General features: G+C 40.9%; 1 protein-coding gene across 1 annotated transcript in view; it reads left to right on the top strand.

The window, feature by feature from the left end:
- Positions 1–8,692, top strand: part of LOC111141515 (teashirt zinc finger homeobox 2) — a 173,073-nt gene extending 164,381 nt beyond the window's left edge. The window contains exon 3 of the mRNA XM_022494118.1: positions 8,551–8,692. The gene's annotated coding sequence lies outside the window, so the exon portion shown is untranslated. The remainder of the gene's footprint in view (positions 1–8,550) is intronic.
- Positions 8,693–15,641: the final 6,949 nt, after the last annotated feature.

Here is a 15,641-nt window from a genome sequence, read left to right as displayed (position 1 = left end):
AGAAAACTAAAGTCCCTCTCTCCACTCAGAAGCCCAGCCACTGTGTTCTGTATGGCTTCTTTCGTGGCCTCCCTTTCCAAGAGAAATTGGTCTCAGTATCAGCTTTCCATGTGGGAAAACTACATGGAAGAAAGAAATCAAAAAAAGCAGAAGAACAGCAGATAATATTTGAAAATATCATCCACCTACTTATGTGGCGCTGTGTCTGGCATATGAGAAGCATTCAATACATTTAAGCAATTACTTTATTCCCTCTAAAAATTGAAATTGGTCCACCCAAGTTTAAGGGCTTCTGCACACAGAGATTTCTCTTAGGAAAAATTAGGTGAAGCACTAATGATGAAATTCAGCAATGTAGGTGAGCTAATTTGGATTTTCAAGTTGTAAAATCAATTTGAAAAAATATTAACTGCAAGTTTCTCCCAGGATTACACGGTTAGGAATCACATGTCTCCACAACCACTTTGCTTTCTTAACACAGTCTTTTTTTTTTTTTAATAATACACTTTATGTATTTTCAGCATTTATATTTCACTTTTTTTTTTTAACCAATTTTTAGAAGCCCAGAATTAGGAATCAGATATCCTGATTTCATCACTAATCACTATGCGAACAAACTATTTAAACTCTCACAGTCTCAATCTTTTTATCTTTGGGGCTACGAATATCCAATATATTTCAAGAAAGTAGACACACACACACACACACACACGCACACACATTGTGTGTAAGAATGTGTGTTTCAAAAAAATTTTGAAAAGATGTAAATTATTTCAAAATGGCAAAATAAATTGTTCTTTAAATTGAAAGTACCAAGTAGATGGCAAATCTGGTTCATGTCCACTTACGTTTCCTTGGACTAATTGTCCTACTCTCTTCCTTTTTTCTTTATATATTCTACATAATCTCTCTCATAGAATTAGAGAAGTAGGATTCCAGGCAAATCTATTGTTTGCTTTTGTATTATCTTAGTATTAAGTACTTTAAAATTCTCTTTCCATGTTGTTTTTAGGGCTCCATTCACTCAGCAAATATTTATCAAGTACATACTATGTGTCAGGCCTTGGCTTATCTGCTTGGGATACTGTCATGATCAAACGTGCACAGTCGGAACTGTGGGTATTGGACCTCTGACTTTTGGTTTTGGCGCAGGTCATGATCTCAGGGTCCTGAGATCGAGTCCCGCATCAGGCTCCATGCTCAGCAAGAGGCCTGCTTGAGAGTCTCTTCCTCTCCTTCTGCCCCTCCCCCTGTTTGTGTGCTCTCTGTCTCCCCACCCTCTCAAATAAATTAATTAATACATAAAACACAGGGTCCCTACCTTCCTGGCATTTACAAGCCAGTGTAGGAGGCAAACACTAAATTACAAATTACAGCTGTAAGTAAGATTATAAACTGCAGTAAGTCCCATAAGAACAACATATAAGGTACAAGATTATGTCAAAAGAACTTAGTCAAGCCCCAAGGACAAGAAAATGCTTCTCCGAGGAAGTGACATTTGAGTTTTGGCTTTAAGAGTGAGAAGGTGCTTGCTAAACAAATAGGAGGAAGGATGGCATAGACAGAGGGAACTGTACTTGGAAATCCCCTAGGCATGTTCTTCTGATGCTGTCAGAAGGCCAGTGTTCTTGGGACAGATCAGCAAGGAGCCAACAGACCCAAGTAAAGTCAGAGAGGTGGCAAGGCCAGATCAGGCAGAATGTCTTAGAAAAACAGAGTTTTTCCTAAGTGTGGTGGAGGTCACTGAAGGACTCTAAGCTGGGAGGAAACAGGGAATGACTGCTTCAATCTAATTAAAGTTTTCTTTTTTATTAACATATAATGTGTTATTTGTTTCAGGGATACATGTCTGTGAATAGTTAGTCTTACACAATTCACAGCACTCACCATAGCATATACCCTCCCCTAATGTCCATCACCCAGCCACCCCATTCCTCCCACCCACCTCCCCTCCAGCAACTCTTAGTTTGTTTCCTGAGATTAACAGTCTCTTATGGTTTGTCTCCCTCTCCTGTCCCATCTTGTTTCATTTTTCCCTCCCTTCCCCCATGGCCTCCCTACCCTGCCTCTCAAACTCCTCATATCAGTGAGATTATATAATTCTCTTTCTCTGATTGACTTATTTCACTTAGCATAATGCCCCCTAGTTCCCTCCATGTCTTTGCAAATGGCAAGATTTTGGGGTTTTGATGGCTGCATAATATTCCATTGTATATATACCACATCCTTTTTATCCATTCATCTGTTGATGGACATCTGGGCTCTTTCCATGGTTTGACTATTGTGGACATTGCTGCTATAAACATTCGGGTACATGTGCCCCTTTGGATCATTACATTTGTATCTTTAGGGTAAATACCCAGTAGTGCTATTGATGGATTGTAGGGTAACTCTATTGTCAACTTTTAGAGGAACCTCCATGCTGTTTTCCAGAGTGGCTGCACCAGCTTGCATTCCCAGCAGCAGTGTAGGAGGGTTCCCCTTTCTCCGCATCCTCGCCAGCTTCTGTCATTTCCTGACTTGTTACTTTTAGACATTCTGACTGGTGTGAGGTGGTATCTCACTGTGGGTTTTATTTGTATTTCCCTGATGGCGAGTGATGTTGAACACTTTTTCATGTGTCTGTTGGCCATTTGGATGTCTTCTTTGCCAAAATGTCTGTTCATGTCTTCTGCCCATTTCTTGATTGGATTATTTGTTCTTTGGGTGTTGAGTTTGCTAAGTTCTTTAAAAATTTTGGACACTAGCCCTTTATCTGATATGTCTTTTGCAAATATCTTCTCCCATTATTTTGGTTGTCTTTTGGTTTTGTTGACTGTTTTCCTTTGCTGTGCAAAGCTTTTTATCTTGATGAAGTCTTGATAGTTCATTTTTTGCCCTTGCTTCCTTTGCCTTCAGCGATGTTTCTAGAAAGAATTTGCTGTGGCTGAGGTCTAATAATTAAAGTTTTCATAAGCTCACTTTGTTTGCTGTATGGAAAATGATGGGCAGGACGCAGAACAGAGTAAAGCAGCCCAGGGAGAGGGCACCGTCATCTGGGGGTGGTAGACACAGGCTTAAACTGGGGCGTTGGGGAAGTAGATTTTGGCGAGAAATCTTATGATGAGGTGTCAAGGATGACCCAATATTCTGGCTGGAACAACCGAGCGGCTTGAAATTCCATTTCCTTTGAACAGAAACATTGGAAGAGAAACGGGCTGGGGCAGAGGAATTCAAGCTCCCTGCTTTTGAAAAAGTTGCCTCTGATGGACTTGTGAGATATTCACACAGAAAGGTCAAGAAGGCAGTCCGACCTGCGGATCTGGAACACAGGACCATCAGCACACCGGTCATCATTCACATCACAGACTGGATGCAGCTGCCTGCCTGGGGCTTGTGCAGGGCAGGGGTCCTCCCCCTTCACAGACCCAGTGTGCACATGTCCCCACAAACAGTCTATGGTTTCCCCTGTACGATCCAGAAATGAATCCATAGATCTCATGACCAGCCTACACACATAATTTCCAAAAGAAATCATCGGATGCAGCAAGTGTGCAATGAGAAACAAAAGGGAAACGTTTGGGCACGAAAGGTCACACCAACAGGACTTCTGAAACATGAATATCATCCCCCGGGATCCTATGAAATGTGGGTTCTGAGTCAGGACGGGGGATGGGGGTGCTGCATTTCTGACAAGCTCAGGGACGATGCCAATGCTGCTATTCCATGGGCCACACTCAGGCACGAGGTTCTTGAAGGATGGTGAGGCCATCTGTTGTGTGTTTCTATAGGTAGACAATCAGTGAACATGCCATTGACAACTGCCTGTCGGTTTCGGGGCTGTTGAATGGGCGTCTCAAATACCACGAATGGCAACGCCAGAGGTGACTTGCTTCTGTGCTTCTGTTTCAGTGGACAATAACTCCCCTTAAAATTCCAAAGAAAACAAATCGGTTTCTCTTTGTTTGTGAGGTTGCTTTATTTCTGGACAATGCTGTGTATAAGAAACGGTGCACCAAAGACTTTGTGTTTATATGTGAAATGAAATTAGGGTCTAGGCTGAAATAATTATAAAAATGTTTTCCACTATGTCAGCGCTTCTGAACCGCTGTGATAGATCATTTTGCTCCCCGCCCCGGGAACATTTGGCAATGTCTGGGATATTTCTGGCTGTCACAACTCGAGGGTAAGGGGGCTGCTCCTGGAATCTAGCGAGTAGAGGCCAGCGATGCTGCTAAAAGTCTCACGATGCCCAGGAGAGTCTCCCGCAACAAAGAATTATCCAGCCCCAAATATCAAGAGTGCCAAGGTTGAGAAACCCCAACCTACAGAGACATTTTCAAAAATGGTGCAGGATGAGGGCCAACACTACCTTGTGAGAAGAAGCTGTCCCACACATTGCAAGGTGCCTAAGACCCCCAGTGCCTAACCATTCAACACTGGTGGCATGCCCATCCTCGCAGCACCCACAGCACTCCGCCTGAGCCCCAGGGACAGCAGCGCAACTCTGAGAAGAACAGGACAAAGTAGAGAAAGAGGAAGGCAGGCCTGAGCAAGGGCCTGGAGAGGAAGGGCCAACCAAAATGATGTGCCAGAGGGAGTAAAAACCCTAGCACGGCCAGAGGCACCTCAGTGGCTCAGTTAGTTAAGCACCTTACTCTTGGTTCCTGCTCAGATCATGATCTCAGGGTCCTAAGATAGGCCCGTGTCAGGCTCCGCACTAGGCATGGAGTCTGCCTAAGATTCTCTCTCTCTCTCTCTGGCCCTCCACCTGTTCACTCTCCCCTTCTCTTAAAAAAAAAAATAATTCTAGCATGGCTAAATTAAAGTAAATATAATTCTACACATCTGTTGGTGGCTATGTAATTAATACAAAAATAATTGCTTCTATTGGCCTGGCTCTCCCTCACAAACTCTCCTTAATGAACTGTGCCAATGACTTTTTAGATATGTAATTAAAATTTTTATTTATTTCTGTTTTATTTTTATAGTAGTAGCTTAACATACTAGGAAAAAAAAAACCCATGCTGCAGCCAAGCTCGGCCTCAAAAACCAGTGGAGACACAACCAAGAGTAGTTTACATGCTGCGTTCTGAGCAGTGAGAAGTAACGTTGCTACTTCTCATTCCCTTCATTCCTTTGATTTTCTGCCAGGGTCTCATCTCTAGGTCTACAAAAAAATAAGGTATATTTTCTTCTTCTTCTCAGATAAGCAATGGTAAGAAAAGGTCTATCATCCCAAAGTGGCCTACGACTCAGTTCTCCTCTTGACACACTCTCTTTAGTATGGGAACACTGACTTTCTGGAAGGATCCACCATTTCCATCCATCATGGTGGTGTATGAGATTTGTCAGGTAGAAATAGCATCATAGTCAGGTTTTAATAGAACATGCTCATATCTAGAATTTAGCTCAGTAAGTAACTACAGATACTCATGGAGAAATGTCCCTGAAGTGTCAATAATGTTAGTGTTCAACACTTTATGACAATATCAAGCCATCACAAGACCATCTAAGAAGCAGTCTTGAACCTGAGTACCCTCTTGCCCACTTACCAGCCAGCTGACTGCAGGCCAAACGGCTTCACCTCCCTAAATGGCCTTTTCCTAGGCTGGAAGATGTAGACACTACACCCTCCCACACTGCAGCATCGTGAGCTTGACTCAAGGTGAGGGACGGACTCAGCATGGGTAGCTGAGAGTAAACTCAGAAAATGTCTAGTTATCACTACAACAGGCTCCTTTCATGCTGAGGCCCCAGAAAGCCATGGGACCTGAGCAAAAAAATCACAGAAAGTCAATAATGAGGTCAGGACTGAGATCTTAGGAGCTGAGCAACTTCCTTGTTTTTAACCAAAGATCTGTCATGAAGATATTTTCCAGAAAAACTACATTCAAGTATATTCGTTGAGTGTTTTGTGGGGAAGAAAAGGGTCATCAAACAAATCTGGGAAGCACTGGGTTAAACAAAGTGCTTAAACAAAGTGTTGGGTTGGGTTGGGTTTTGGTGGCAGGACTTCTCAGAGTCTTTAATATGCTGATGTGTGCTGACAATTTCCAAGAAGGGGACTATAATATAATACAATTATTTTTTCATTCTCCTTGCTCCTCTCCCCAGGGCAAACTTTGTCCTAAGAGAAACCCAGCCAGAGGAGTCTAAGTGTTGAACAAATCTGGAGCGGGTTCAAGGAAGCAACAAATGAAACAAAATTTTTTAAACCTGGCATCACATTAATATCATGGTCAGGGAGGAGAGAGGGAGGGCCTCACGCAGAACATGCGTCAACCCACAACCCAGGACTTCATTCGGCCTCCAGTGTAGGTCACTTTCACCCTGTAAGCAAATAGGCTGCTCTCTTCCTTTCTCCCTCTCTCCCTCCTCCTACTTTCCCCTAATACCATTACAATTTCCACCCTCAAATCTCTTTCTCTTTCTTTAACTGCATTCCTCTCCTCCTCCAACAACATGACCATTCTCCTTCAAGTTTCTGGACCCGCCACGGCATTCCAACCAAGTCGGAGGGAAGGTAACTTTGTCTCTGAAACACAACCCTAATGTCAAAGGGAAATGACTCCTTCCACTGATGGTGACCATCCATAATCTAAGGGGGGGGGGGGGTCGGGGGGGTGCCTGAAGTGAGCACGGAAGCTTCCAAATGGGAAGAACTAAATTCAAGGGCAATCTCTGCTTTTCATTAGCCGTGTGACCTTGGACCAGTCACAAGCCTCCTTGAGGCTCTTTTATTTTTTAAAATGAGATTGTTTGGGAACACCTGAGGCTCAGTAGGTTAAGCCTCTGCCTTCAGCTTAGGTCATGATCTCAGGGTCCTGGGATGGAGCCCCGTGTCGGGCTCTCTGCTCAGCAGGGAGTCAGCTTACCCCCTCTCTCTGCCTGCCTCTCTGCCTACTTGTGATCTCTCTCTCTGTGGTTAAATAAATAAATAAAATCTTTTTAAAAAATAAAACAAGATAAAATAAAATAAAATGAGATTGTTTCAAGTGTTAGTGGTAATATGTAAAAAGTATCTGGCATTTGGTAGGTACACAACAATGGGCTCTAGGATTGGAGTCCTACTATTTCATACCAAAGAATCGTTTATAAAATCTGTCATGGGTATTCTGTGCATAATTTCTTTGCACACATCAAATGGCAACAATTTTCAACGTGTCTTTATTCTTCTACCAGAAACTTGGAAGTTCTCCTCTTCCAAAAGACTGATTACTTATAAGCCAAAGCCAAAGGTGTTTTTCCTCACTAAAATAAACATAAATAATAAGATGTAAACAAGGAATGCCACCCAGGTTGGGCTAATGGAAACTATACGCATTCTTACAGTAATCCAGATAACACGTATCTGAAAAAAAAAAAATTCTCCCAGTTAATCTCACATAACATAGCATACTTCTAAGTAGCATTTCCCCAACAACAAAAGTGTTCCTATCTTTTGACTCAGGAATTCCACATTTGGCAAATTTAAGCCTATGAATATATCCCAACAAACTTCAAGGCTTACACAGATGTTTATCACAGTGTTAACCATTACTGAATAACATTGGAAGCAAATTAAATGTCCAACATCATGAGAATGTTTTAGTAAATTCTGATAGCATAGGTGATAGAACTCGTGTAGCTACTTACAATGGGGCATCCAAGTGGGGGAAAACACCAGAGAGGAAAATTGCACAGTGGGTACTTATGACTATGTACGCCTTTCACAAATTCATGGGAAGAGAAAACTAGACGAAAATAGAACAGAATGTGACTAGGAGCTCCCTCTGGATGGTGGGACCATAAGTTAATTTTTTTTTTCTTTTTTGGAATGCTTTATAATGGGAACGTATATTGTAGTTTTTATTTTTAATTATGGAAAAACACATGAAACATAAAATTTATCATCTGAAACATTTTCCAGGGTACAGTTTGGTGACATTAAGTACATTCCCATTGTTGTGCAACCGTCACTACTATCCTTCTCCAGAATTTTCTTGTCTTGCAAAATTGAAACTATACCCACAAACAACAGTTCCCCATTCCCCAGCCCCTGGCAATTGCCATTTCTGCTTTGTGCTTCTATGTTTGACCAATCTAGGTACCTCATGGAAGTGAAGTCATATAGAATTTTACGACTGGCTTATTTTGTCTTAACATAATATCCCCACGTTTCATGCATGTTGTACAATGTATGAGAATTTCCTTTCAAGACTGAATACCATCCCGTTGTATCTATACACATACCACATTTTGTTTACCCATCCATCCATCAATGGACATCGAGGCTGATCCTTCCTTTTGCCTATTGTGAATAATGCTGTTATGAACAAGAGTGTATACATATCTCTTCCGTACATTATATTTTAAAGGTGTTTTTTCCCTCTAAACTGGCTTTTCCTTTCTAGGTCCCATCACATGGTTATATCCCACCCTAGACTAGATTTAACTATGACTCTATGCAGACCCTTAATACAAATGAGATCATGCAGGTGGGCAATTCGGCTACTGGGGGAAGTAACGAACTGAGCTATTCCTCAGAAATTAATGCATCTTTTTCTGTTATTCTGATTCCCATTACAGGATAAATGCCTTAGTTTCAACTTTCCAGCCTGGATCTCCCTCCCACTGAGTCCTTCTTCGCTGTATCACCTGCTTCTGACATTGAACTCCTCCTGACACCCTGCTCTGAGAAGACTGCCAAAAAAAAAAAAAAAAAGAGAGAGAGAGAGAGAAAGAGAAAAGGAAAAAAAAAAAAAAAAGGAAAAAGGAAAAAAAAATATTGACCCCAGCCATCTCTCTTCATTCTTACTAACAATTTGGTAATGAAGTATTGATTTCCACTTCTCTGCTTATGGACAATATTAGATTTTCATTGATAAACTGCAATGAGGCAGTCTCGTCTCCATGGTCCCCTTTTCACTGTCACGAGAAAACAAAGTGCCACTGAAGAAAAATAATGACCGAGAACATTGATGTAATTATTCCGTGGGTCTGTAACACTTGACAGGAAAGGGTGGGGGAGTATGAGTCTTCATAGTCTAAGGGCCAAGCGAGTTGCCCTCGTTGCAGACCCTTGGAAGCCTACTTTTCATGGCGATGTCCATTTCCTATTTATAACCCCTCTGGGAACGTTTGTCTAAAGGAAATGTTTCTGTTCAGAGCAACAATTATGGTTGCACCTGGATTGCCCAGTCCTGCCCCCGCCCTGGGGAGCCATGCATCTCTGCAGAGTGGAAGAATTATGAAGTCAGACCAGAGCTGGAGCCAAGGAGACCTCTGAACAAGGTTCATCTTCCCTGAAAGTTGTTCACGCAGTCGGGCTTAACCATGTTACTGCCAAAGACTTTTTCCCAAGCGGTGGTGGGCGTCGTTTTAATCATTGTCTTTGTTGGTTACAAGAGGGGAAAAAAAAAAAGGTGTTAAGTACAGATACAAGACCTGCAAATTGGCAGAACTGGGGAAACTGGTGCGATGTGGGATCTGGAGGAAAGCAAGGAGATGAGATCACGACAGGGTGGAGAGCTCAGCTGCCTTCTTGCCCGGTGATCTCCTTCTGCAGAACCTGCTGTGTATGGACCTGGAAACGCAGCGTAGCTTGAGCAGCAACAGAAAGCATGAAAGAGGGTGTCCGTCTCAAATGGGTTCCTGCAACTTTTTTCATTAAAACTTTGAGGGCCCAATTTTAATTTGTGGAATATTCCCGTTAATAATGAGATCTAATTAAGACATCCATTAAAAGCCCGTTAAAGTTAATTTAACGTAAAAATTCCAATAGAACTGTATTAGATTTTCTCCATTAAATTAATGTTATGGATTTTTAACGGATGTCTTAATTATACGTTATTATTAACGGGAATACTGTATTACACAGATTAAAATCAGGTCCTGAGTCAACTTGGAAAAGCTAAGAGCATGTTTTAATATTAAAAGTCCTGCATACCCAGTGCACGGTTTGGAAATTCAGGGGGAGAGCTGTTTACTCTATTTGCGCATTTTTCTATACAACGGAAAGCAATCTATAAATAGATAAATCTATCATTGCATTTAAACAACGAGTTTCCTTATTCTCAAAGGACAGATAAAGTCTGGATTGTGTTATAAACTCCTACTCAGCTATAGGCAAAATAGTTAAACTCTTCTACATACAACACTAGGAACTTAGATGATTCTGAAACAAACAAACAAAAAGAAAAAATTTTGTTGTCGTTGCTTTAATTACCAAGGTTGTCACACACACAAAAGTCTCAACACCCACAGAACGAAGCCAGATATCCTCTTCACCCTTCCTCACGGAAGCCGGCCTGTTGAAACTGCTTTGGAAGTTTTGACATGATCCCTAAATTCAACATCGGGATTTAAAAAAAAAAAAAAAACTTCTTATTTACCTCCTAGGGAAAGTGTTGCCCTTATGCCACATATAATAGCAAATTGCTTTTTTTATGGCATGCATAACCTAGATGGGAAAAAATATGGCGCTTCGGGGAAGGAGGGAAAAAGTAAATGAAGTTCCAGGAATGTCATTCTAAAGTAATGAGGCATGGACAGAAAATATACCCCTCACATCATCGGATTGAGATGGCAGTCGAAATAGCTTCATTGAAGTGTCAGCACTCATCCATCAATCAATCACCCACAAGGAAAAATAGCAACAGTACAACGGGGCGGCTTTTATGGGATTTACTCATGGGCATAGGGAATAGCGGCTCAAATGTAGTTCTGACATGAAAAGCAAGGTGCTGATATTATTTTTTATGATGGGAGGATCATAAAGTGAATTGAGAACAGCGAGGTCTGTCTTTGCTTAACCTATTCAACCAGAAATGAATGGAGCTCAACTGGAAAGGAACAGTCTTCGCATGGGTTAAGATTGAAGGGTGCCCTCAACTGAGCACCGTCCTTCAACGACGAAATTCTATTAAAGGAAAATCAATGCATTAGCATTGGGCTTCCTGAAGCTGTTAAAAATTGCCTGCGCCAACCCAGGGTTATTAGATAAAGTTATGTAATTCAGACTCTGTCGCTACCCTTCGAAAGCGGATTCACGAGCTCTTGCTCCAACTGGGGGGACACAATACAATTCTCAACTCTGTGGAAATTGTTTCCCTTCTGAGAAAAAAAAAAAAAAACAAATAAATCATCTGCTTCAACATTTAATCTATATGGTTTTGTTAGCGCAATTTCTGTGGAGGGGTGGGGTGGGAGGCAAGAGACAAAAATATTGATAAATTTGGAAAGATGCATGAATTGTCACTTGGTAACTGTAAATGTCACTGCTGAGGGACAGCTGCTGATGTTCTCCTTAGGAAACAAGATCTGGGCTCACGCTGTGAGGTAAACACGGCTCTCAGCACATCTCTAGGGACCAGGCCTGTCTTTTCATTTGGCAAGCCCTGTGAGGCTTCTAGAAACTTCTTTCTGGAAAAAGAAACTAACATGAGCTCAGGAGAATGTTTGTATCTGCTTTCAGACCACTCTCTTCCTCCCTCTGAATAAACAGAGTGCTGATATATTGGAACTTGAGAAATGGAAAGGAACATGACATGCAAATATCATGCAAATCACACTCGAGACTCTCCATTCCACCACCAATCCTTGCTATCAGTAGGGGTGAGAAATCGCCTTTGCTTCTTCATCCCTCCTGCTAGCTAAGGCCACCAACCAGCTGCAAACTAAAATGTCCACTGAAAAAAAAATTGTGCATAAATATTCAAGTTTTATGTCTTTGGCCCCATTTCGTAGTTCAGCAAATTCACCAAATATAGAGCATGTTGCAAACCACCAGGGGACACAAGAGAGAATGGGAAATACAATTCATTCGGCGAATTCATTCCACAAAGATTAGAAGGTACCTGCTGTGTGTGGGATACTGTTCTAGGTGGTATGGGGTACAACAGTGAACAACTCACGCAACACCCTGACCCTTCCTGGCTGGGGCAGGTGGCAGGGAGGAGCTCCCGGAGGGGCTACCTCCCCTGTGTCACTTGTGTTTTTATTCCTGCTTTTCAAAATAATAATATTTCAGAAGAGAGATTTCTCCTTTGGAAAAGCATACAGAAGAGAAACTAGCTTAAAAATAGGTCAAGGCCTAAATGTAGACTCTAATCACAGAATGTATTGGATAGCCCACACAATCCCCACAGAATTTCTTTAAGGTCACAAATAGATTTCTTAAAACTCACCCCCAAAACGTGCCGGCTCTCCTGTTTGAGTCTTGCATAACTAATGTCACAGGCAGGAGCCATTGAACTTAGTCGAAATGCAGAAAGCAAGCTCATGAAATGACATATTTGGGAAGCATTTCGGAAACTGGTGAGGCAACCAGTATGTACACATCCCCAGCGAGGAGGTGTGTATATAACGAATTCACGGCAATTTTCCAGGGTCCGCGGACAGTGACGCAGTGAGAGTCCATGGTTTTTCTGAAACTTTTCACAGTAAATCCAAAGATTACAAGGCCTTAAAAGGTGCATATGCTTTTCCATCTGTCACTTACCAGTTACTTGACTGTGTTCGAATCTCTACCCCCACCATCAGCTTTTATTTTTTAATCTTGTTAAAAGTTTTCGTTTAAAAAAAAAAAGAACATTTAAAATGTCGTTTTCACATTATCTTCTACTCCCCACAAAGTAGAAGTGTGTCGATGTGGAAAACCTCGTGTGTGTGTGTGTGTGTGTGTGTGTGTGCGCGCGCGCGCGTGTGTAGTTTTAAAGAGCAATAAAAGTAGTTTGTTTTGAACGAGCATTAAGCAAGAAAAAAAAATCACAACTGAACTTTCGGTTTATTTTTTTCCCCTGTGAGATGTTAAAATGCTAATTTCATTTTCTCCCTTCCTAAATGTGGCACTTTCTCAAAATATCCATGAAATACTTTTAGACAAAGATTGAGCAGGAGAACGAGATACAAATTTCCATCCCCCCAGACAGAGAGACAGGTTTCCATTGTAGGGAAGCATTAAACATTTTGAAACTTGTGAATCATCTTTAGAATTTCTACAGGGGAATTTTACCTCTTCATCCAAAGTAAAAGCCACTTATCTCCTTTGGTTTCCTGTGACAGATTCAGAGGCATACGCAGATACGCAATTTCCAGGCTCTGGTTAATCTTCTTCCAATAGTTACGAACAATGGGCTAACAGGCGTGGGTGTTTCTCCAAAAATTATTCATGCGCAAGGCAGCCCAAAGCTTCAGGGAAAACTAGAAATGTTTTATGGATTAGAATAGGACTGTTTTAAAATGCTGGTACCAGGTGGAATGCTATTTCTGCAACAGGACTCTGTCCATTTCCTTTGGAAAAATAGATTCCAAGTAAAATGGCTCTTCCAAGTAATGGCACCCTGATCTGACACCTTTCAGCACACAAATGACTTTACCAATAGCCATATGATTATCGTTAAGGCCTTTTAACAAACGATCTGTTTGCAAAAGACAGATTAAATTCTCACAGCCCTTTCTACAATGTTTATTTGCTTAAAACCACTTTTGGAAGTACAAATAATAACTCTTTTGTGAAAACCCCCAGGAGAAGCTGAAAAACTCCAACAAAGGCGTTACTTAGAAAAAGGAAAAAAAAAATCTACCGCTCCCTTCAACCCCTCCAGAAAATGAATTTCAGTGTGCTCACTGAATTATCTTGAACCTGAAACCTGCGTTTGGATATCAGTCCTCAGGCAAAGGCTTATATTTACAGAACTTGCACAATCATACGATTATATCTCAAATGTGAAGACTCTGTACAGTCATATTTTCACTTTCTAAATGACCCATACAACATTCAGGAGTTATAAATGTGTGAGTACATTTTTTAAACACACAAAGTTCAACTGCTCTGCGGAGAAGAGGCAAAAAGTGTTCCCATCCTGTACTGAGATAAATACTACAGAAACATTCCAGTTCTGCAATCCAATATTTCGGCTTATAACACAGCAGATGCTAGAAGGTGCGATGCAAGTCAAAAAAAAAAAAAAAAAAAAAAAGGCTGACATACGAAACAATTCTCATTTGGCTCAGGGTTTTTAAATGTCACAATATCTCGGGATACAATATACTTTTTGGTCTCTCATTCATTTATATCCTCCTAATCTCTCCTGACTTGGATTCCTAATAGCCAGGCACAGTCAGGGTGAATCTTAAACTTCCAAACCCTTTTCAAATCAAGAAGATAGTTGATCACACAGTCTTTATAATGGTCTGCCATTTCTTACTCTGCGGAGTTCTTGTAGCTTTTTAGGAAATTTCATATCAACCGTGTTTCTGTTACACATTTGCCCCTTTCTGTTGATTCTATATTTCTCTTTTTTCTTTTTTTCTTTTTTTTTTTTTTCTTTTAGAAAAGGCAGTGGGAAAAGTAGGGTGGAATGAGTTGGGAGAATCACATTCATCCTTGCTCTGAAGGAAAAGTGTTCATTTGCCGGTAAAGAAAGGCAAACACGTTTTTATATTAGGAAAGCAGACTAGTCATTTTCCAAGAAAAATGACTGCAACCGTACCTGTAGAATGTTTCTGTGCAAATGCACTAATTTTCTATTACCTGCATGCTGTATATAATACATTTGCATGTATACGAGGAGGAAAAGCCAGGCTGTTTTCCCCTGTATACAATGCAGCTTGGATGACTGGGAACGTAAGCCTTCGTACATTTTTATACTGTACATATTTGTATATACTAACTATATCTCCATGTATGAACACATTCTTTGTTATATTTGCTTGTTTCCCTTTCCTACCAAACTGGCCCACAATGGGGATTCTTTTGTATAGAAAAAAATATGCTTGTAATTTTTTTCCTGGTCATTCTCTTTCAATAGCTTCTAAAAGAATTAGATCTGAGTTTACAAAGAAATTATAAGAACCAAGTTTGTCTGTCTGCATGAGTCCCTTCCAATTGCTGGATCTAGGGAGGAACCAACGTCCTAATTCAGAGTTTTCCTTTAAAGGCATGCTTTACCCCTTGGGAAAACTGCAAACTCATCCATGTAGAATTATCCTCTTTGTATTTTATCTAATAGTGCCTGAAAATTTTTTTAATGTCTTCTTAGAGGAAGAATTCATAATTGTCGAAATTTGAAACATTAGCTTAATTTTGTTTTTATGACCTCGCGATTCTCCTCCTTATTTATCGGTTGCTGTTGTAATGGGGCCCCAGGCCATTCCTGACATCGGCGTGTTCTCCTTCTGCATTAAGGATGTTTTTAAAATTACAAAGATTATTGAGCCAACAGGCTGTTTTAATCAAAACCATGTTTCACTTGTTTTTGATGATTATAAATTGTCCCTGCAATGAAAAAAAAAAAAAAGTTTTCTGCTAGGAAAATTATACCACCCTGTGGCCAAACAGATCCATCACAGATACAGGCAGGCATCTGTGCCCACTTCTCTGGGATCTGGAAAATTCTTCCCTTGGCGGGTCATGCTTGCTTTTACTCCTCCTCATCCCAAATACGAGTGCTCAATGCAGTCACTATTTGCAAATTTCCAAAGGCTTGGCCGAGTTGTCACTCTGCCCAAAGACCACCAACCCAGCTGGAAATGACGGTTTTCCAGCTTGTAAAATAAAAATAAAAATAAAAATAAACAAAAAAAAATATGCAGGGATTTTCAGAAAAGGTGCTTTTGCCTTTGTCCCTTGGTCCACCATCCTGTTGTCTCTCCTAATTATAAACAATCTGGTCTTG

Source organism: Enhydra lutris, unplaced genomic scaffold (assembly GCF_002288905.1).
Source record: "Enhydra lutris kenyoni isolate GAN:26980312 unplaced genomic scaffold, ASM228890v2 scaffoldscaffold6, whole genome shotgun sequence".
Lineage (NCBI taxonomy): Eukaryota > Metazoa > Chordata > Mammalia > Carnivora > Mustelidae > Enhydra > Enhydra lutris.
The sequence above is the reverse complement of the archived record's forward strand: the minus strand, read 5'-3'. Positions and strand labels throughout refer to the sequence as shown.